The sequence below is a fragment of the Schistocerca serialis genome, chromosome 7, assembly GCF_023864345.2.
Source record: "Schistocerca serialis cubense isolate TAMUIC-IGC-003099 chromosome 7, iqSchSeri2.2, whole genome shotgun sequence".
NCBI classification, from domain to species: Eukaryota; Metazoa; Arthropoda; class Insecta; order Orthoptera; family Acrididae; genus Schistocerca; species Schistocerca serialis.
The window spans coordinates 23,589,634-23,612,675 of NC_064644.1; the positions used below are offsets into that span (position 1 = coordinate 23,589,634).

Genomic DNA, 23,042 nt, shown 5'->3' on the forward strand with positions numbered 1-23,042 from the left:
TTACCGACAGCAAGAGGATGCTGTGATATGCAAATGATTAGCTTTTCAGAGCGTTCACACAAGGTTGGCGCCGGTGGCGACACCTGCAACTTACTGACACGAGGAAAGTTTCCAACCGATTTCTCATACACAAACAGCAGTTGACCGGCGTTGCCTGGTGAAACATTGTTGTGATGCCTCGTGCAAGGAGCATAAATGCGTACCATCACGTTTCCGACTTTGATAAAGGCCGGATTGTAGCCTATCGCGATTGTGGTTCATCGTATCGCGACATTGCTGCTCGTGTTGGTCGAGATCCAATGACTGGTGGCAGAATATGGAATCAGTGAGTTCAGGAGGGTAATACGGAACGCCGTGCTGGATCCCAACGGCCTCGTATCACTAGCAGTCGAGATGACAGGCATCTTATCCGCATGGCTGTAACGGATCGTGCAGCCACGTCTCGATCCCTGAGTCAACTGATGGGGACGTTTGCAAGACAACAACCATCTGCACGAACAGTTCGACGACTTTTGCAGCAGCATGGACTATCAGCTCGGAGACCATGGCTGCGGTTACCCTTGACGCCGCATCACAGACAGGAACGCCTGCTATGGTGTACTCAACGACGAACCTGTGTGCACGACTGGCAAAACGTCATTTTTTCGATGCCTGCGAAACCCTACATTTCAGCAGGATAATGCACGACCGCATGTTGCAGGTCCTGTAAGGGCGTTTCTAGATACAGAAAATGTTCGACTGCTGCCATCGCGAGCACATTCTCCAGATCTCTCACTAATTGAAAACGTCTGGTCAAAGGTGGCCGAGCAACTGGCTCGTCACAATACGCCAGTCACTACTCTTGATGAACTTTGGTATCGTGTTGAAGCTGCACGGGCAGCTGTACCTGTACACGCCATCCAAGCTCTGTTTGACTCAATGCCCAGGCGTATCAAGTTCGTTATTACGGCCAGAGGTGGTTGTTCTGGGTACTGATTTCTCTGGATCAATTCACCCAAATTGCGTGCAAATGTAATCACATGTCAGTTCTAGTATATATTTGTCTACTGAATACCCGTTTATCATCTGCATTTCTTCTTGGTGTAGCAATTTTAATGGCCAGAAGTGTATTATACAGTGCGTCTGAACGAGTATCACGGAAGCGCCGAAGCTGGTCGAATGCTCAGGTGCTAGTTTCGCGAGCATCTACAGAAAGATGTAGAAGGGCACTGAAACTACCAGTAGGCGCTGAATATTTGGACGTCCACGATTGTTCACATAAAGTGTCTGCTCTGTAAAGTAGGACAGGTGGTGATCTGTGGCATCTGTGCCGAAAGAGTACAACGCTGGTGCACGCGCAAGTGTTTCGGAGCACACCGTCCATCGTACAATGTTGAACATGGAGCTCCGCAGCAGGCCGCCGCTACGTGTTCACATGTAGACCCAACGATATCGTCAGTTACAATTGCAGTGGGCACGGGACCATCTGGATTCGACCACCGATCAATAGCAAAGTGTCGGCTCTTCGGGTAAACCACGTTTTTGCTACACTACGTCGATGGTCGCCTCCACAAACGGCGTCATCGAGGCGAACGGCGGCTCGAAACGTGCAGCGCGCCACGGGCACAGGCTGGCGGGAGCAATATTATGCTTTGGGCGACATTTTCCTGCGTTTGCATGGGGTTGATAGCAACCGAAGATACGCTGACAGTTGCGAACCACCTGCATCCCTTCATGCTTGATGTCCTTCTCGACGGCGACGTCATCTTCCAGCAGTATAACTGTGCGTATCTCGGAGCCAGAAACGTATGACAGTGGTTTGAGCAGCATTACAGTGATCTCACGTTGATATCTCGGCGACTAAAACCGCCTGATGTAAATCCTATGGAACCCATCTGGGTCACCATCGGGCGCCATCGCCACGTATTCAAATCAGCGGTCCGTTATTTAGGCGAATTACGTGACTTCTGCGTAGACGTGTAACGCTGCACATCTCCACAAGCCTAAAAGAAACTGTCGGATCCCAGATACGCAGAATCAGTCATGTATTTCGTTACAAAGACGGACAGACAAGCTATTAAGCAGGTGGTCGTAATGTTTTGACTCATAGGCGTATTCTGTGATACACGTTGATACCGGCCGGCCGGTGTGGCAGAGAGGTTCTAGGAGCTTCAGTCCGGAACCGCGCGACCGCTACGGTCGCAGGTTCGAATCCTGCCTTCGGCATGGACGTGTGTTATGTCCATAGGTTAGTTAGGTTTAAGTAGTTCTAAGTTCTAGGTGACCTCAGCTGTTATGTCCCATAGTGCTTCGGCGGGGCCAGGGATTATCTCTGCCTCGTGATGACTGGGTGTTGTGTGATGTCCTTAGGTTAGTTAGGTTTAAGTAGTTCTAAGTTCTAGGGGACTGATGACGTTAAGTCCCATAGTGCTCAGAGCCATTTGAACAATAGTGCTTAGAGCCATTTGAACCATGTTGTTGATATCGTATGCAATGTGCGTTGCGAATAGAGTTGTCAGTAAAGGAGGAATAAATGAAAACGTCATGCCTGATGTGGCACTTTTACTGCATGAGCAAACAAATGGCTCTGAGTACTATGCGACTTAACTTCTGAGGTCATCAGTCGCCTAGAACTTAGAACTAATTAAACCTAACTAACCTAAGGACATCACACACATCCATGCCCGAGGCAGGATTTGAACCTGCGACCGTAGCGGTCGCTCGGTTCCAGACTGTAGCGCCTAGAACCGCAAGGCCACTCCCGGCGGCACTGCTTGAGCAGTGAAAGTGAAGTAAAAGATAAACATATTTCCTTTCATCATTTGCTGCGGGAGTAGCGGGCGTCAGCCAGAAAAAGTTTCATAAAGGTAGGAAATTATATCTAAACTTTATTGCAAGTCGCTGAGTGCTCTAATTCTAAAATATTGCGTGCACGAAGTCAGGGCATTTCCGCACCATCAGGTACACTGCCCCAAGACATACGCACCGTTTCTAACAGTAATACTTGTATTACTGAGATAAACCTGTGACGTAAGATTATATCTCTTAATGTGTAGATTATGATAACGTTTCAAATTTTAAATTTGGCCAGTAATTATGTAAAATACTGAAAATCAAATTATTGTTCCCCGTGAGAATCGCGACGTGTTTCTGTCTGTACATGGTGGTCCGTTGATAGTGACCGGTCCAAATGTCTCAGGAAATAAGCATCAAACGAAAAAACTACAAAGAACGAAACTCGTATAGCTTGAAGGGCGAAAGCAGATGGCGCTATGGTCGGCGCGCTATATAGCGCTGCCATAGGTCAAACGGATATCAACTGCGTTTTTTTTTAATAGGAACCCCCATTTTTTATTACATATTCGTGTAATACGTAAAGAAATATGAATGTTTTAGTTGGACCACTGTTTTCGCTTTGTGATAGATGGCGCTGTAATAGTCACAAACGTATAAGTACGTTGTATCACGTAACATTTCGCCAGTACGGACGGCATTTGCTTCGTGATACATTACTCATGTTGAAATGGACCGTTTACTAATTGAGGGAAAGGTCGATATCGTGTTGATGTATGACTATTGTGATCAAAATGCCCAATGGGCGTGTGCTATGTATGCTGCTTGGTATCCTGGACGACATCATCCAAGTGTCCGGACCGTTCGCCGGACAGGTAGTTATTCAAGGAAGGAGGAAGTGTTCAGCCACATGTGAAAGGTCAACCACGACCTGCAACAAATGATGATGCCCAAGTAGGCGTTACGGGAGGAAGGATATTGGCGCCCATTTTATCGATGGCAATTTAAATGGTGCAGTGTATGCTGATTTCCTACGTAATGTTCTACCGATGTTACTACAAGATGTTCCAGTGCATGACAGAATGGCGATGTATTTCCAACATGATGGATGTCTGGCACGTAGGTCGCTTGCGGTTGAAGCGGTATTGAATAGCATATTTCATGACAGGTGGATTGGTCGTCGAAACACCATACCATGGCCCGTACGTTCGCCGGACCTGACGTCCCCGGATTTCTTTCTGTGGGGAAAGTTGAAGGATATTTGCTATCGTCATCCACCGACAACGCCTGACAACATGCGTCAGCGCATTGTCAATGCATGTGCAAACATTACGGAAGGCGAACTACTCGCTGTTGAGAGGAATGTTGTTACACGTATTGCCAAATGCATTGAGGTTGACGGACATCCTTTTGAGCATTTATTGCACTAATGTGGTATTTACAGGTAATCACGCTGTAACAGCATGCGTTCTCAGAAATGATAAGTTCACAAAGGTACATGTACCACATTGGAACAACGGAAATAAAATGTTCAAACGTACCTACGTTCAGTATTTTAATTTAAAAAACCTATCTGTTACCAACTGTTCGTCTAAAATTGTGAACCATATGTTTACAGCGCCATCTATCACAAAGCGAAAAATGTGATCCAACTAAAACATTCATATTTCTTTACGTAATACACGAATATGTAATAAAAAATGGGGGTTCCTATTTAAAAAAAAAAGCTCTGTTGATATCCGTTTGACCTATGGCAGCGCCATCTAGCGGGCCAACCATGACGCCATCTGGTTTCCCCCTTCAAGCTAGACAAGTTTCGTTCTCTGTAAATTTTTCGTTTGATGCTTATTTCGTGAGGTATTTGGCCCGGTTACGATCAATGGACCGCCCTGTATGTGGAGGTGAATCACAGGAATCACTGCAGGGATTTCAGTAATACATAGACACATTCACGAGAAATGTCAGTGTGTATAACTCACTGTTAACAGTAATATTGCGAGTGCAATATAAACTCACTGGATAAAAAATTAGTCAGTCCAGTGCGCACACACGAGTGATTCGTTAAGCCTTTTAAGACAGGCACAGCAATCGAGTCACATGCTCAATAGCGCGCGCGCACTGCCTGGACGTGAACATAAGGCAGTGGCGGGCTGCGAGGCATTTATGTTTCAAGCGAACGTTGTACATAAACATAGGTAAATGTAAGGAAGTGACAGACTGCAAATAGGAGCAATCGTGTTTGGCCATGCTCATGTTCATACAGCGTCTGAAGTTACTGGCTTTCATGGTGTTTCGCGGCGTAATGTTCAACGTGTCCACAAACGTAACACGCGTGGCTATGAAACATGGCGTCGGAATTGTCATCGGAAAAGGCGCCTGACAGAGACACAGGAGACTCATTTCACGGACTATGAATCAGAATCACTCCGACACCCGACAGGAATTGCTGCATGAAGGTCCATCACCACCTGTTGGCGAGAGAACACTGCGACGGAAACTGCATGTATTGAACATCTGAAGTCGGTCATCTCGCAATATTCCATTGATAGTCCTATTTTTCAAGACGACAACAGAAAGGTCCACCAGGCTGGAAGAATATGTGACTGATTTCCTGAACACTCACTCCTTTGTCACATCTCGACTGGCCTGCAAAATCACACAACTTAAACCCCACAGAAAATCTGTGGGATACGTTGGAACAGCAGGTGAAACGTCGGCCTCAGAACCCCAACGATTTTGTGGATCTGCGCAATTAAGTCCTCAGCGAGTGGCTCAACCTGGATGCGACGTACCTGAAGAACGTTGTGGAATCACTTACTAACCGAATCTAGGCGGTTATCAAGTCCAGGAGCGGAATTACACGGTATTAAACTACGCGTGTAATGATTTTTCTACGGGTCACTAATTTTCGTCCAGTGAGGTTATTATAAATGAAGGTCCGCCCGTCACATATTTCAGTCTGTTTGTGAAGGCTCATCTCAGGGATTACTGTAGGGATTTTGATACAGCTTTTGCTAACAGATATGCACAATTCCTGAAAAATAAGGTGAGTTTCCTTGCCTTGATCAATAGGCACGTTTCTTTGTTATGTTACCAATTGCACTACTGGCCACTAAAATTGCTACACCAAGAAGAAACGCAGATGATAAACGGGTATTCATTGGACAAATATATTATACTAGAACTGACATGTGATTACATTTTCACGCAATTTGGGTGCATAGATCCTGAGAAATCAGTACCCAGAACAACCACATCTGGCCGTAATAACGGCCTTGATACGCCTGGGCATTGAGTCAAACAGAGTTTGGATGGCGGGTGCAGGTACAGCTGCCCATGCAGCTTCAACACGATACCACAGTTAGTTCATCAAGAGTAGTGACTGGCGTATTGTGACGAGCCAGTTGCTCGGCCATCATTAACCAGACGTTTTCAATTGGTGAGAGATCTGGAGAACTGGCCAGGGCAGCAGTCTACCATTTTCTGTATCCAGAAATGCCCGTACAGGACCTGCAACATGCGGTCGTGCATTATCATGCTGAAATGTAGGGTTTCGCAGGGATCGAATGAAGGGTAGAGCCACGGGTCGTAACACATCTGAAATGTAACGTCGACTGTTCAAAGTGCCATCAATGCGAACAAGAGGTGAGCGAGACATATAACCACTGGTGAGCCACACCATCACGCAGGGTGATACGCCAGTATGGCGATGACAAATAGACGCTTCCAACGTGCGTTCACCGCGATGCTGCCAAACACGGATGCGACCATCATGATACTGTAAACAGAACCTGGATTCATCCGAAAAAATGACGTTTTGCCATTCGTGCACCCAGGGTCGTCGTTGAATACACCATCGCAGGCGCTCCTGTCTGTGATAGAGCGTCAAGGGTAACCGCAGCCATAGTCTCCAACCTGATAGTCCATGCTGCTGCAGACATCGTCGAACTGTTCGTGCAGATGGTTGTTGTCTTGCAAACGTCCCCATCTGTTGACTCAGGGATCGAGACGTGGCTGCACGATCCGTTACAGGCGTGCAGATAAGATGCCTGTCATCTCGACTGCTAGTGATACGAGGCCTTTGGGATCCAGCACGTCGTTCCGTATTACCCACCGATTCCATATTCTGCTAACAGTCATTGGATCTCGACCAACGCGAGCAGCAATGTCGCGATACGATAAACCGCAATCGCGATAGGCTACAATCCGACCTTTATCAAAGTCTGAAACGTGATGGTACGTGCCGGCCGCGGTGGTCTCGCGGTTCTAGGCGCTCAGTCCGGAACCGCGCGACTGCTACGGTCGCAGGTTCGAATCCTGCCTCGGGCATGGATGTGTGTGTTGTCCTTAGGTTAGTTAGGTTTAAGTAGTTCTAAGTTCTAGGGGACTAATGACCACAGATATTAAGTCCCATAGTGCTCAGAGCCATTTTTTTCGTGATGGTACGCGTTTCTCCTCCCTACACTAGGCATCACAACAACGTTTCACCAGGCAATGCCGGTCATTTGCTGTTTGTGTATGAGAAATCGGTTGGAAACTTTCCTCGTGTCAGCACGTTGTAGGTGTCGCCACCGGCGCCAACCTTGTGTGAATGCTCTGAAAAGCTAATCATTTGCATATAACAGCATCTTCTTCCTGTCGGTTAAATTTCGCGTCTGTAGCCCGTCATCTTCAGGGTGTAGCAATTTCAATGGCCAGTAGTGTAGTTAAAAGTTTGATCAGAAAATATAGTAAAAGGTTCATTATAAACCTAGGGCTATGTTATTCTTATATGTTTTGAGACGTGGGCACAGCATCATGTGTGACATTTAACTTAATTTATCTCGTGTTAGGCATATCCGATAGAGTTCCGGTTGGAGCAGATGAAAATATGATGTATTCTTGAGCTTCCGTTCGCACAACGTGTTCACTTAAATTCGATAAAAAGAAGTCTGCCACGTGTCGAAAATTCGGTGAAATAGCCAGAAAATGAATTTTTGTAAGCTTTCCAGTGCAGCTCTTCCAGAAAACACTGATGTCGGTTCCATCTGTGTGCAGTCAATAGTTTGCGAATCTAAGCGAGCTGAATAAAATGTTAGAAGTCGTGTGCAGGACGCGGAAACAACTTTGCGCCTCCACACACTCTTACCAAAACATAAATTCTCTGGGAGTTTTGAATAGTCTATAGGTGTTTTAGGCCAGAGCTCCCAAACTTCTTTCTCTCGGAGACCACGTTCCAGTTTTTTCTGCTTTGGGTAAACCACCTGCTGTTCATATACTGAATTTTTACGAAGTCACGACTTCAATTGTGTTTCTGACATCTGATACAGTGCTCACGTTGAGTGATTTTAACCGTAGAAGTGCATGGCGAAAAACTTAAAAAGCATGCGAGAATTATACATTTATTAATTTAAACTACACAACACGCAAATATCGTAAAGTTAATTGGTAAATACTTGTAATTGTAGCGATAAGCAAGATGGACATTAGCAAAATTCGAATATTTTCCTTCTTTTTAATTAGGTTTAACCCCAAACCTCCCCGGTCAGTGATTACCAATTTGTTCCTCTTTTCATGAAGATTGGCAACTGTGCCAAAACCCCATTCCAAGAGGTTAGGAAGTGGGAAAGCTATCGAAAACATTCTCGCAGTGATCCACAACACAGGGTAAACAACACGTATGTTTGTCTGAGCCAGAATTGCCAATATCGCTTCTAAAGTGTATCTTAAGTACCTCTTTAGAGTTTATACTGATCAATTCTTCTTGAAATACGGCATCCCTTTCTGTAATAGCACTGTATGGATCGATAATCCGCAGTGCTATTTACACAGTTAAAACAACCTCAATTCTGAGTTTAAAGTCTCTGTAAAGGACTTTTAGTCTTGACCATAGGTTGAAATGTGACTGTCCTGCAGTTTGACTGCGACAAATTGGAAAACTGGGAAAATTTGCACGTTCCATTGATTTGTTTCATTACTTTCTCGGGCAAGAGAAGCTGAAATGATGGACTATGTTTTGCCGAAGCTGAGAATGTCACCTTGTAATTGCAAGTTAGCCTCATTAAATTTAGTAAACATATCTGTTAAATAAGGCGTTTCTGGGTTTCAGTCGATTAAAATTTTTTAAATTGTATCTTTAGTATTTAAAAACACTAAAATGGTCTCAAAAAGTTTGACAATTCTCGTCAAACATAAACCTTTTGAAACCAGCGTACTTCAGTGTGAAGGAGTAACCGATCAAAGCTCTCGACAACTTTTTCGCATTACGGGACCAATTACTCAGAATTCAACGCACTGTTTCGAATTATGTTCACTGCATTAATGACAAATTGAAGAGATTTATTTAATTTACCACCAAGATTTTTGTTTAAAAATGAAATACCTCCAGTTGGAGGAATTTCATTTTTAGTAAAAATCATACCAGCTGTGTCCCACCTTCATCCAATTTAAATATGAATGTACGAAGACCAAGATTTTTAGCAACTGTATGTTAGTGTTGTATGACGCAGTGTATTCCAGACCCCGGGTACATTTTGTTCTAAGGGGCTTGTAAATCCATGACCGCGCCGAAATATGACAGGAGCTTCATCTCCTGTTGCTGATATTATATTTGGTGAATGGATCGTTTTTTCCATCAAATAATCTTACAAAGCTTTAAATATTGGTTCACCTTTAGCGTCTGTTGCCGCAGTTCTTAGGAAGAGGAATTCTTCTTGGGTTTCTTGGTCCATAAGGAAACAAACATACGACAGTAACAATGATTAATTACCAGGTAAAGTTGATTCGTCCAATTGCATGGATAAATTGGTTGTTTCGAGATAATTACACAAGATGATTTCAGTATCATAACTACTTTCATCAATACGTCTATGAAACGTGTTTTTGTTCAAAGGAATTTTTCTTCATAAGTAGGTCGGTGTAGAGTATTTTTTTAAATCCTGTTCAGCGGGTGGCAAAATTAATTGTTCCCCAACAGTACGCGGATTTCCAGATTTTTCTATAAGTAGTGAGACATGATAAGACTCCTGCAAACCACATCTTTCTGTGACGTCGAAGTGAACAAGCTGTCTACCATGAGTCCTTCTGAAGTTTTTCTTTAAGTATTTGTAAGTATTTCAAATCTTTACCTATTTTATCAGGGTGATACTTTCTGAGATCAACCTGCAGCTTGGACGATTTCACAGCGCAATTGATGCTGAGTTGAAATGCCGTAACATGGTAAAGAACGAGATTTTCAGTTTTTAAACCTTCAAAATAATTTCTAATTTTATGATTAAAACTGTGCAAACATTGTTACGAAATTCTAATTAGAACAATTTTTATTTCACTTTTCAAAATGTTATGCGGTCCAGGAAAGTTACCCAACTTGTGATGGGTTTCTTATTCAAACCTTCGCATGTCCAAAAACATTATATACGGAAGTATGTGCATTTTACTCGTCTGTTGTAGGAACTTTGGTCTTTCGGTTGGTGTCATTGCCATAGCAACCTGTTGTGTTTACAGTTCAGTTTTTGATCTGTGAGTTAGTGTCCAGAGTCTTCAGTTTCGTTTCCACGTAGTCCAGATCTTGTTATTCGTCTTCTTGTTATATTCTGTGTTGAGTGACATAATTTCTTAGATGCTTCTATGTGTATAATTATTTAAAAAGCGCACATTCCATGTGAATGGATTTACAGACAGCTTTTGTGGAAGTGATTCTGTTGGAATATCTTATCGCTCTCGCAGTATAGATACGTCTCCATAATAATAGCCGACTGGCGTTCCTTAAAAACTAAACTCCGTCCGAACGGGTCTCGGAAGGCCCGAACGGTAATGACCGACCGCCGTGTCATGATCAGCCCAGAGCCGTCACTGAATCAATGAAGTACAGCTCCTCAATTTGCCTCACAAGGGCTGAGAGCACCCCGCTTGCCAACAGCGCTAGGCAGACCAGATGGTCACCCATCCAGGTCCTAGCCAAACCCGCCAGCGCTTAACTTCGGTGATCTGACTGGAACTGGTGTTACCACTGCGGCAAGGCCGTTGGCACAAAAGTTCCTTATCACCATAAAAATTATTTCCTAGTGGCTATTATAGAAGCAATTAAGCTGATCAATAGAGGCTTGAGGTACCCCGATGATCTCAGTAAATGTCTTCCAGGTTGCGCCCAGAACCAAAGATGTCCTCCATCAACCTCATATGGACTAGTGTACATAAGAATACATTTTTTGGGATAAAAACTGGAATAGGGAATCAGTGATGCTCTTATTTCTTTCAGTTTTGGTAGATCAAAGATCATGAAAAGGCTTGACTTTTTCGTGATGTTAACACGACAAAGGCTTAGGCTCTGAGCACTATGGGACTTAACATCTATGGTCATCAGTCCCCTAGAACTTAGAACTACTTAAACCTAACCAACCTAAGGACATCACACAACACCCAGCCATCACGAGGCAGAGAAAATCCCTGGCCCCGCCGGGAATCGAACCCGGGAACCCGGGCGTGGGAAGCGAGAACGCTACCGCACGACCACGAGCTGCGGGCTAACACGACAAAGGTCTTTAGCTTCTGGACAACGTGCGAGTAAGTAAAGCTCACTATGCAGCTGGATTTACTACAAAGAAAGCAAGGGCACCAAGAAGATGAAAGCTTCTAGGTGAAGAAGAAGAAGAAGAAGAAGAAGAAGAAGAAGAAGAAACAAAGGATGACACTGATTGCGCTACTGGACACTTGTGTTGGCAAAATTAGAGATATCTGAGAATTTTCAAAACAAATTACTTGAGTCGCATTTTGTAGCATTTGAAATGTTGATTGTTATGTGTACCTTTATTTCAAAAATCACTGAACTAATGACGTTCAAATTTCCACAAATACTACAAAATAGTGTAAGAGGTAGGATTGAACTAGAATGATAAGAACTGGCTTATTCTCTGAGTTAGGGGGATTTGCATGGAATTTTCCCCAATTAAACGTGGCTTGAAGGGTAAACAGTTCATTAATACTAAATTAACAAAAAATAAACACTGATTTTAGTTTAGTGAACTAATGATACATGATGAAATCAGCTGTCAAAATTTTAGAGTTCTCGGTATAACGCAGAGAGAAAGGTGTTTAAAGGAAGGAGAGGCACACAGCAGTCAGTCTCAATCCCACTGGTTTTTAACACGCTTGCAAATCCAAGTTTCGGCTATAAGTAGCCATCTTCAGGGCATTTTCGATAAAATTCAACAGACTTGCGACAGTTCATGTCACCATATGTTCTTACAGGTGTATAGGCAGAAGAACACCTGAGTGCCCTTCTACCTATACGAGTACACCTGAAAGAACAGGTGGTGACATGAATCGCCGGCCGGCCGCTTTGGCCGAGCGGTTCTAGGCGCTTCAGTCTGGAACCGCGTGACCGCTACGGTCGCAGATTCGAATCCCGCATCGGGCGTGGGGCGCTGCTGTGTGATGTCCTTAGGTTAGTTAGGTTTAAGTCCACTACTGGCCATTAAAATTGCAGATGATAAACGGGTATTCATTGGACAAATATATTATACTAAAACTGACATGTGTTTACATTTTCACGCAGTTTGGGTGCATAGATCCTGAGAAATCAGTACCCAGAACAACCACCTCTGGCCGTAATAACGGCCTTGATACGCCAGGCCATTGAGTCAAACAGAGCTTGGATGGCGGGTGCAGGTACAGCTACCCATGCAGCTTCAACACGATACCACAGTTCATCAAGAGTAGTGACTGGCGTATTGTGACGAGCCAGTTGCTCGGCCACCATTCACCAGATGTTTTCCATTTGTGAGAGATCTGGAGAATGTGCTGGCCAGGGCAGCAGTCGAACATATCCTGTATCCAGAAAGGCCCGTACAGGACTGCAACATGCGGTCGTGCATTATCCTGCTGAAAGGTAGGGTTTCTCAGGGATCGAATGAAAGGTAGAGCCACGGGTCGTAACAGATCTGAAATGTAACGTCCACTGTTCAAAGTGCTGTCAACGTCAACAAGAGGTGACCGAGACGTGTAACCTATGGCACCCCGTACCATCACGCCTGGTGATGCGCCAGTATGGCGATGACGAATACACGCTTCCAATGTGCGTTCACCGCGATGTCGCCAAACACGGATGCGACCATCATGATGCTGTAAACAGAACCTGGATTCATCCGAAAAAAATGACGTTTTGCCATTCGTGCACCCAGGTTCGTCGTTGAGTACACCATCGCAGGCGCTCCTGTCTGTGATAGAGCGTCAAGGGTAACCGCAGCCACGGTCTCCGAGCTGATAGTCCATGCTGCTGCAAACGTCGTCGAGCTGTTCGCGCAGATGGTTGTTGTCTTCCAAACGTCCCCATCTGTTGACTCAGGGATCGAGACGTGGCTGCACGATCGGTTACAATCATGCGGATAAGATGCCTGTCATCTCGACTGCTGGTGATACGAGGCCGTTGTGATCCAGCACGGCGTTCCGTATTACCCTCCTGAACCCACCGATTCCATATTCTGCTAACAGTCATTGGATCTCGACCAACGCGAGCAGCAATGTCGCGATACGATAAACCGCAATCGCGATAGGTTACAATCCGATCCTCATCAAAGTCGGAAACGTTATGGTACGCGTTTCTTCTCCTTACACGAGACATCACAACAACGTTTCACCAGGCAACGCCGGTCAACTGCTGTTTGTGTATGAGAAATCGGTTGGAAACTTTCCTCATGTCAGCACATTGTAGGTGTCGCCACCGGTGCCAACCTTGTGTGAATGTTCTGAAAAGCTAAGCATTTGCATACCACAGCATCTACTTCCTGTCGGTTAAATTTCGCGTTTGTAGCACATCATCTTGGTGGTGTAGCAGTTTTAATGGCCAGTGGTGTAGGTCTAAGTTCTAGGGGACTGATGACCTTAGATGTTAAGACCGATAGTGCCGACAGCCATTTGAACCATTTTTTTGAACGCCGCAAGTGTGTTGAATTGTAACGTAAATGCACAGAAAATGGCTATTTATAGTCGAAATCTAGATTTGCAGGAGTGATAAAAACTAGTGGGATTCCTACCGACTACTGTGTGGCCTTCCTTCCTTACGTACTACGGTCGCCGTGCACAAATGTTCTTGAGGGAATCAAAGTTGGTTAAGGTACATAAAGTTGGCGAATTTGACATTGGTGAGATAGGGCGTTACGACTCCCCGTAAAACATTGTTCCGGCCTGCCTGTATGGGTTTTTCCGCTCACATGGCTGCCCTGCAAGTTTAGTCTATCGATGGAGGTCGACATAGACTACTTTGGGGGATGGGTGTTTTAGGCGAGGGAGCGTGTCCCGGACGACCGGAGTGCTGTGATAGCGGCAGGAGCGGCGGCTCACCTGCAGCTGCCAGGTGGCGGCGGCGGCGTCGAGGCGCAGCGAGACGGCGGGGCTCGGCGGGCGGCAGGAGCCGGGGGCGGTCCAGGCGGCGGCGGGGGCGGCGGCTGCGGAGGCGGGCAGCCGGGGGCGCGCCGACAGCTGCGGCGGCGACAGCAGCGCCCCGCGCGACACGGCGGCGCACGCCGAACAGCCGCGGCGCTGAAACACGCCGCCACGCGTCCTGTAGCGGGCGCCCTCACACCACACGTGTTTCTCAGCGTGAAGCACGCCGAGATGCGGTCTCTTTCGTAGCTACTGCGTGCCCAGGCACAAACTGGTACACGGGGCGCTATTTGGGATCAGTAGACCCGCAGCCTAAACCTGTAGTGCCGGACCTACGAGGGGAAACTTTGCGACAACTAAGCCACGAAACAACATTTAAAGCAATTTTGCAGCAGTATATTAAGATCACCGTTTATATTATTTTACATCTACATCTATAATCTACATGACCACTCTGCAATTCACACTTAAGTCGCAGGTAGAGGATGTATCGAACGACCTTTACAATATTTCTTTACCGTTCTACTATCTAAGAGCGAACGGGAAAAACGAGCACCTAAATTTTTATTTACACAGAGCGGTACACTGCACCAAACACTAAAACAGCCACGATATATATATATATATATATATATATATATATATATATATATATATATATATTACGAATGGAATATGAACGTGTGAAAAATTAGGTCACTCAATAATATTCATTCAATTATGTAATTATTTCTTAAAAATATGATAATTATGTAAAACAGAGACAATATTTGTCTCACATTCTTTGTTAATCTATGTCATTCTTGTCTTTTCTTTTGTACCCTTTCGTCTTCTTCTTCTGATGTACATCGCCGACGCAGGACGCGAATCGATTTGAGGTTTGTTGAATGAAAAACATTTAATGTAAAATTATTGTACTTTTATGTTCATTTGCTGGTAAAAGAAAAAACAAATAGAGCCAAATGCGTTAAAACTATTTATGATTAATTATTGAAAAACCAGTTCCTCTTTTAATTATAATTTTGTATTGATTGTTTTATCATAGCTGCAAGAAGCGCAGCCATTGTTAGTTGCGATTATATAGCAACTTCGTCTGTACTTCTAGTTGAAAATAGCATGGGCTTGTGTTAAACTAATTTGCAAAACAATTTAATAATTTTTTTATTGGTGGCACCAATTTAAATGATTAATTATTTATTGAGTAAAGGAAAATATCAATTAAAAAAGAAATCCTCTATCTTTTGTTGGCCGCCATCTTAACTTTTATCACAGCGGCAAATTTAAATTGCTTGAAACTGCAAACAATATTCCGATGTGTAAGAAATAAATGTGCACCGGTGGTACTGAACTCTATTTACAAAAGAAAAAAAATTAATCGAATCAGACTGCATTTTCTAAAAACAGTGTTGATGGTATTTATTGTTGAACAAGATTTCATTGCTGATGTATGAGGCCAAAATTAAACTACGCACGAATCATGGAGAATAATATTTCTGGTAGCATACGTCAGTGTTGTGTGCGGGTGGTATTCTGTGGCTCCTTTTCATGATCAATTTGCTAAGAATAATTAAATCCATCGAAGACAAAAATTACAAAAGCTCTGATGTACGATCTGTAATTTGAGTGATATTAACACAACTTACAGTCAACATTATTACACTACGTCAGGTAGAATTCTTGTGCAATTTGAACAAAATAATTATCCGCGAGAAGTTGTAGTATGAATAATGCATTATACATGTGTATAATATTGTCACTATCATTTACAAAATCAAATCAATGCAACTGCTAAAAAAACAGAGTGAATTCAAACCGCAGAAAACCATAGAGTATCGTGTTCATCCATACTCATTGCATTTGTCCATGTTGATGATACGCAAAAATCCGCCACAACACCTACGAAACGGGTGAGCCACCAATTTTGGTGCCGCAATCTTACTGCGGTCCAGTGTCGTACCTCTAGCTGTAGCGTCCGCTTTCGCCCTCCTGACGTCGATGAATTTGGAAAAGTTATCGAAATGCAGGTCGCCACTGGTGGTGCATGGATGTAGTTTGCTGGTTATGGCAATACGGGAACCTGCTCACGAGTGAAATGGCAATGGAAACCATTAGAGGTATCAAAAGAAACTTCATCTGCACCACTAAAGAAGGTTTCAAACGTTCCTTCCGTCTGTTCCTCGCAGCTTCCATCGCGAAGTGATACACACACACACACACACCCACACACCCACGCACGCACACACACACACACACACACACACACACACACACACACACACACACACACACACACACACACACACAAAATGGTTCAAATGGCTCTGAACACTATGGGACTTAACTTCTGAGGTCATCAGTCCCCTAGAGCTCAGAACTACTTAAACCTAACTAATCTAAGGACATCACACACATCCATGCCCGAGGCAGGATTCGAACCTGCGACCGTAGCGGTCGCGCGGCTCCAGACTGTAGCGCCTAGAGCCGCTCGGACACTCCGGCTGACACACAAACACAAACACACACACACACACACACACACACACACACACACACACGGGGAGGCGGACACAAGCACGCTCTCTTGGCCTCGTGCTGCGCCCAAGAGAAATTACGCGACGTACTGCTCTGAGGATTTAATTGGTGTCGTTAATTTTGGCGGACCTGGATTTACCGTCAGCACTGCTACACTATTCCATCAGTATGAATAAGGGTCGACTACTTGATGTAGAAATACTTCCACGGTAGAGGCAAGAGACCATTCAGATTTGCACAACTTTGAAATATAAGTAGAAAGATCTCGATCGCACAAAACTTTATTATTGCTTAATAAAGAATTGTACGATCAAGACCTTTCTACGTATATTTAAAAGTTGTGCTGAATGTTACCAGTCACGCTTTGACCTGCGAGACGGGGTCAAACTTCATACAACTCCGAAGTCAAGAATTAAAACCCTATAACTGTGTAACAACTTTCACGAAAGATTCCAAGAATATAAACACAGATAACAGTTATTTACCACCTACAACTGGCTGCTACCCGACAGCAAAACAGGAATGTCACTCGAAATCCACAGGGAAAAGTGTCACACAAAAATATCACCCTCAGATTTGTACGGAAACAAATGAAAGAAAACGATTTATTGTCACATAGACAACACGGATTCAGAAAATATCGTTCTTGTGAAACACAACTAGCTCTTTATACTCATGAAGTAATAAGTGCTATCGACAGGGGATGTCAAATTGATTCCATATTTTTAGATTTCCAAAAGGCTTTCGACACCGTTCCTCACAAGCGTCTTCTAATCAAACTGCGTGCCTACGGAGTATCGCCTCAGTTGTGCGACTGGGTTCGTGATTTACTGTCAGAAAGGTCACAGTTCGTAGAAATAGACGGAAAGTCATCGAGTAAAACAGAAGTAATATCCGGCGTTCCCCAAGGAAGTGATATAGGCCCTCTATTGTTCCTAATCTACAGGGTGAAAAGTATTTAAACCGACAAACTCTGGGAGGTTGTAGGGGACATCAAAACAAATAATTTTCCCTAATGTCATTTTTTCCTATGAGGATTATTTAAACCAGTGGAGGCCTTATTTCGCTCTTCAGTTGTTAGAGGCCGTATTAGGATCTTCGGTTGTAGGCAACTGCTGTCCACCAGTGTAGTAGTGCATTGTCTCCGTTTACTAATGGACCGATACGTCTGGAGTGAGACACTGATACGGACGAACTGCACAGCGGGTTTATCAACAACAATATCCTAATCGCCGTATCCCGCATCATGCGACCTTTGCTGCTTTGTACCAACGTCTGCGTGAAACTGGTTCAGTTAGCAGATTACCTGGACAGGGACGCCGTCGCACGGTAAGAACGCTGCAATTTGAGGAAGCTGTCTTGCAGCATGTGAAGCGGGATCCTTCAATCAGCACTCGTGCAATTGCACGTAACATGGGGACGAATCAGACGAATGTAGGAACAGTCCTTCGAGAGCAGTTGTTACGTCCATTTCACTTACATCGTGTCCACAACCTGGAACTAGTTGATTATCCACCCAGGGCACAGGTTTCGCAGTGGTACCTGGATCAGTGTGAAATGCATCCTACATTTCCACCCTCTGTGTTGTTTACGGATAAAGCAACGTTCGGGCATGATGGAGTCTTCAACATGTACAATTCGCATGTTTGGAGTGAGGATAACCCACATGCCACAGTTACTAGCGCTCATCAAGTGCGGTTCTTCGTTAATGTGTGGGTCGGTGTTGTTGGGGACTATTTAATTGGGTCGTATCTGCTACCTAGGCCATTAAATGCCAGGCACTATTACAATTTTCTCGCCAGAGCATTGCCAGAATTGGTGGATGACGTCCCGCTCCCTACAAGACAACGCATGTGGTTCCAACATGACGGGGCGCCGGCACATTTCAATCGTCGTGTGCGTCGATTCCTGGTCCGACGGTTCCCAGAAACGTGGATTGGCAAAGGTGGTCCTGTACCACGGCCTGCTCGATCCCCAGATATGTCAAAATGTTCAAATGTGTGTGAAATCTTATGGGACTTAACTGCTAAGGTCATCAGTCCCTAAGCTTAATCACAACTTAACCTAAATTCTCCTAAGGACAGACACACACACACACACCCATGGCCGAGGGGCGGCTCGAACCTCCGCCGGGACCAGCCGCACAGTCCATGGCTGTAGCGCCTGAGACCGCTCGGCTAATCCCGCGCGGCCCAGATATGTCCCCTCTGGACTTTTTTGTGTGGGGAGAGATGCGCAACCTTGTTTAGGCAACTCCTGTTGCATCAGAAGATGATCTGGTTGCCCGGATAGTAGCAGCAGCAGGAACAATACAGGTTACTCCTGGGGTTTTTGCCCGTGTCAGACAGAACATGATCCGACGATGTAACCTTTGTTTACGTGTCACTGGAGGCATTTTTGAAAATCTACTGTAATTTAAATTGGGTTGTGTTAATGTGTTGTCTCTTGGTCATAAAAAAGTGGAAAAGTGTTTGTTGGTTTAATTAATTTGCCGCCAGAGAAATCTCTCTCTACCGGTTTAAATACTCCTCATAGCAAAAATACAATCAGGGAAAAATATTTGTTTTGGTGTCCCCTACAATCTCCCAGAGTTTGTCGGTTTAAATACTTTTCATCCTCTATATTAACGACATAGGTGACAATCTGAGTAGCCGTCTTCGATTGTTTGCAAATGATACTGTCATTTACCGTTTTGTAAAGTCATCAGATGATCAAAACGACTTGCAAAATGATTTAGACAAGATATCTTTATGATACGAAAAGTGGCAATTCACCCTGAATAAAGAAAAGTGTGAAGTTATTCACATGAGTACTAAAAGAAATCACCTAAATTTCGATTACGCGATAAGTCACACAAATCTGAAGGCTGTAAATTCAACTAAATAATTAGAGATTACAATTATAAATAACCTAAATTGGAACGATCACATGGATAATATTGTGGGTAGAGTAAACCAAAGACTGCTTTTCATTGGCAGAACACTTAGAAGGTGCAACAGTTCTACTAGAGAGACTGCTTACACCATGCTTGTCCGCCCTGTTCTGGAGTATTTCTGTGCGGTGTGGGATCTGAATCAGGTGGAACTAACGTATGACAACGAAAAAGTACAAAGAAGGGCAGCTCGTTTTATATTATCGCGAAATAGGGGAGATAGTGTCACAGACATGATACGTGAATTGGAGTGGCAATCATTAAAACAAAGGCGTTTTTCGTTGCGACGGGATCTTCTCTTGAAATTTCAATCACCAATTTTCTCCTCCGATTGCGAAAACGTTCTGTTGGCACCCACCTACATAGGGAGAAACGATCATCACGATAAAATAAGAGAAATCAGAGCTCGCAAGGAAAAATTTAAGTGCTCGTTTTTCCCGCGTGCCGTTCGAGAGTGGAACGGTAGAGAGACAGCTTGAAGGTGGTTCATTGAACTCTCTGCCAGGCACTTAATTGTGAATAGCAGAGTAATCACGTAGATGTAGATGTAGAAATTCATTGGAATGCTGCATCCTCGGTTGTCACCCATGTCACACCCTCCGACTACGAAACGAGGTGGCCCCGCTATCTCGCCTGTGGAGAAGATGAATGTGGTATTGTGGGGCGGCGGGTAAAATTACATGTAGTTTGTTATTTAGTTTATAAGTTGAAATCTTTGCTAGTCTTGTGAGTTTTCTGGATACCAAAACCTTTTACAAGGGCCCGAAAATTATTTGTGCAAACAGCCAGAAATGAAGGAGTACGTGCTGTTCAATAATCTTCAGTCCACAATTCCACAGTTCAACTGGCTGGAACGACGATAAATAAAAGTGTACTGTTGTTCAACGGATCAGTAAATTCTGGTAATGGTTCCAATAAACAAGTTATAAGTCACAGATTCGTCAATGCTTATCCTGTCGTTGGCAGCCTCGAAACACCGCAAGCACTATTTCTGCTCCTTGTTCGTAGTTACGTAAAGTTAACTACTCACATTGAAAGTGGAGAATGATGTCAGACACTTGCCACGAGATTTTCTGTTACGTGGCGGGTAGCATACAAAACGAAACATCGAAAACGAAACACGAGTTTTCCAGCTAAATTACTAAATCCACGAAACTTCACTTTTACGTATTTGCACTATATAAGCTCGATATTTCATTCGAACAAACAACAATCCCTTCATGTCATTGTTAACGTCATCTACGCCTTAAACGGACATGGCCACGGAAAGATTCACATCACATTATGTATCGTTGGAAGATAAAACACGTACGACCGACGACAATTGAATTTACATATGCACGGTGTCGATGGCGAAAGAAAGACTTGCTCCAAAGTTGCTTCCACCTTAGGCAGCAGAGTCCGCTCAGTACCCATTATGATCCCAAAATTATTTAAATCGTTATTAGATGAAGACTAACAACGATCCCAGTTGTTTCTAAGTACGTATGTACGTTATTTCTGTTCTATAAAATCCTTTCACTGTTAATTCTCAAATTTGGAACTCTAGAATTTTTCAGATGGAACTGAGGGTAGATAGTGGCCTCTGATCTGATTCTATTTTAATTCCTGTCCCTTTGTAAAATTACAATATCTTGAAACTTGGTGCAGCTTCATTGTTACATATAATAAATATAGTGCTGTCATCTAGGCTCTGTAGCTCAACAACAAAGATTAGTGACTGTAACTCGTTTTACAAACTTTAGTTACAGAAACTGTTTCCTTCTTAATACTTAAAAAAGTAGATCAGGTAGCTTCATGAAAACTTCTACCATGTATTTATGTTATAAACTACATCTAAATCCAAAATAATTATTCAAAAAGTGTATTTTTATAGTAATTAATTAGCAAATCATGTCGAGATTCACAATATTTAACCTTTTCATAGTCTTACATAATTTGACAAAGTCTTAAAACAGTATTGAAACATTTAATTTTACCTAGGTATACTACGAAATCTCTTTATTAGAGGTTCATCGCATGCTAAGTTCTACTCCACCTCTGTCGAGCTATTGTGAAAAATCAGTACTTTATTAACCACACTAGCGCCCGCTGCTTCCCTCACAGCATCCGTTGCTGGCGCCTTTCGATACCGCCACCAGCCGTTTAGCAGTGTGCCGTGGTTTGCCGCCCCTCCTAGGCGCTTGCAACTCACCACAGCACATCGAGAGCGCAGCACTCGTACCGGTAACTGGCGGCGCCACATCCGCTGCATACTGACGGCGCCAGCTCGCCTCCGTGACACTGGAAAGATTTCACAGTATTCATCCGCAGAACGGCTTTAAGGGACGTCGACCTGCCGCTCTCTAGTCAGTCAACATCGGGAGTTATCAGCTAGCGTTCTCTAGGGCAAGGGCACACCGCACATTCGTCAGAGTGCAGCGCACGGCATTCTGGTCCTACTTCCTCGCATATCGCATCCAACCTTCTGAGACATCGCTAGTGCATCGGATTGTACGAACACTGGCCTATGTCAGTGTTACTGTGCTATACACACACTGTGCTCATCTTTGAGATGTATCAATTATTATTACGTTGGTGTTAAACGCTTTCCCCAGGTGAGGAAGACCTTTCGTTGTATTAATTTAGAAGCTATTCTTGCTTAAGGCAGATCTAGTAAGGATACGGCTAAGCGAACATGTGCGCTCGCGGTAAAATGTAGTTGTCAGGATCCATTTCGTAGTGCGGGGGAAGTGTAAACCGTGCGCTGTCTTCACAGGAATGACAGCATGTTAGGTTCCCCGTAGTTTCAAACGCAAGGATATATATTTAATTGTACAGTGTTTGTATCTCTTTTGCAGGCAATGAAAAGGAGCATTATGGATGGTTAGGATCTCAAAAGCGAATCTCAGACACACTATTATCAATTTAAAATACACTACTGACCATTAAAATTGTTACACCACGCAGATGACGTGCTACAGAGCGAAATTTATCGACAGGAAAAAACATGCTGTGATACGTAAATGATTAGCCTCTCAGAGCATTCACACAAGGCTGGCGCCGGTGGCGACACCTACAACTTGCTGACATGAGGAAAGTTTCCAGCCGATTTCTCATACACAAACAGCAGTTGACCGACGTTGCCTGGTGAAACGTTGTTGTGATGCCTACTTTAAGGAGGAGAAATGCGTACGTTTCCGACTTTGATGAAGGTCGGTTAGTAGCCTATAGCGATTGCGGTTTATTGTATCGCGACATTTCTGCTCGCGTTGGTCGAGATCCAATGACTGCTAGCAGAATATGGAATCGATGGGTTCAGGAGGGTAATACAGAACGTCGTGCTGGATTTCAACGGCCTCGAATCACTAACAGTCGAGATGACAGGCATGTTATCTGCAAGGCTGTAACGGATCGTGCAGCCACGTCTCGATCCCTGAGTCAACAGATGGGGACGTTTGCAAGACAA

At 44.0% G+C, this 23,042-nt stretch overlaps 1 protein-coding gene and 1 pseudogene across 1 annotated transcript in view; both read right to left on the reverse strand.

The window, feature by feature from the left end:
- LOC126412583 (uncharacterized) overlaps positions 1 to 23,042 on the reverse strand; it is a 474,286-nt gene that overhangs the window by 20,513 nt on the left and 430,731 nt on the right. The gene's annotated exons all lie outside the window — the stretch shown is intronic.
- LOC126413490 (5S ribosomal RNA) lies at positions 10,661 to 10,778 on the reverse strand (annotated as a pseudogene).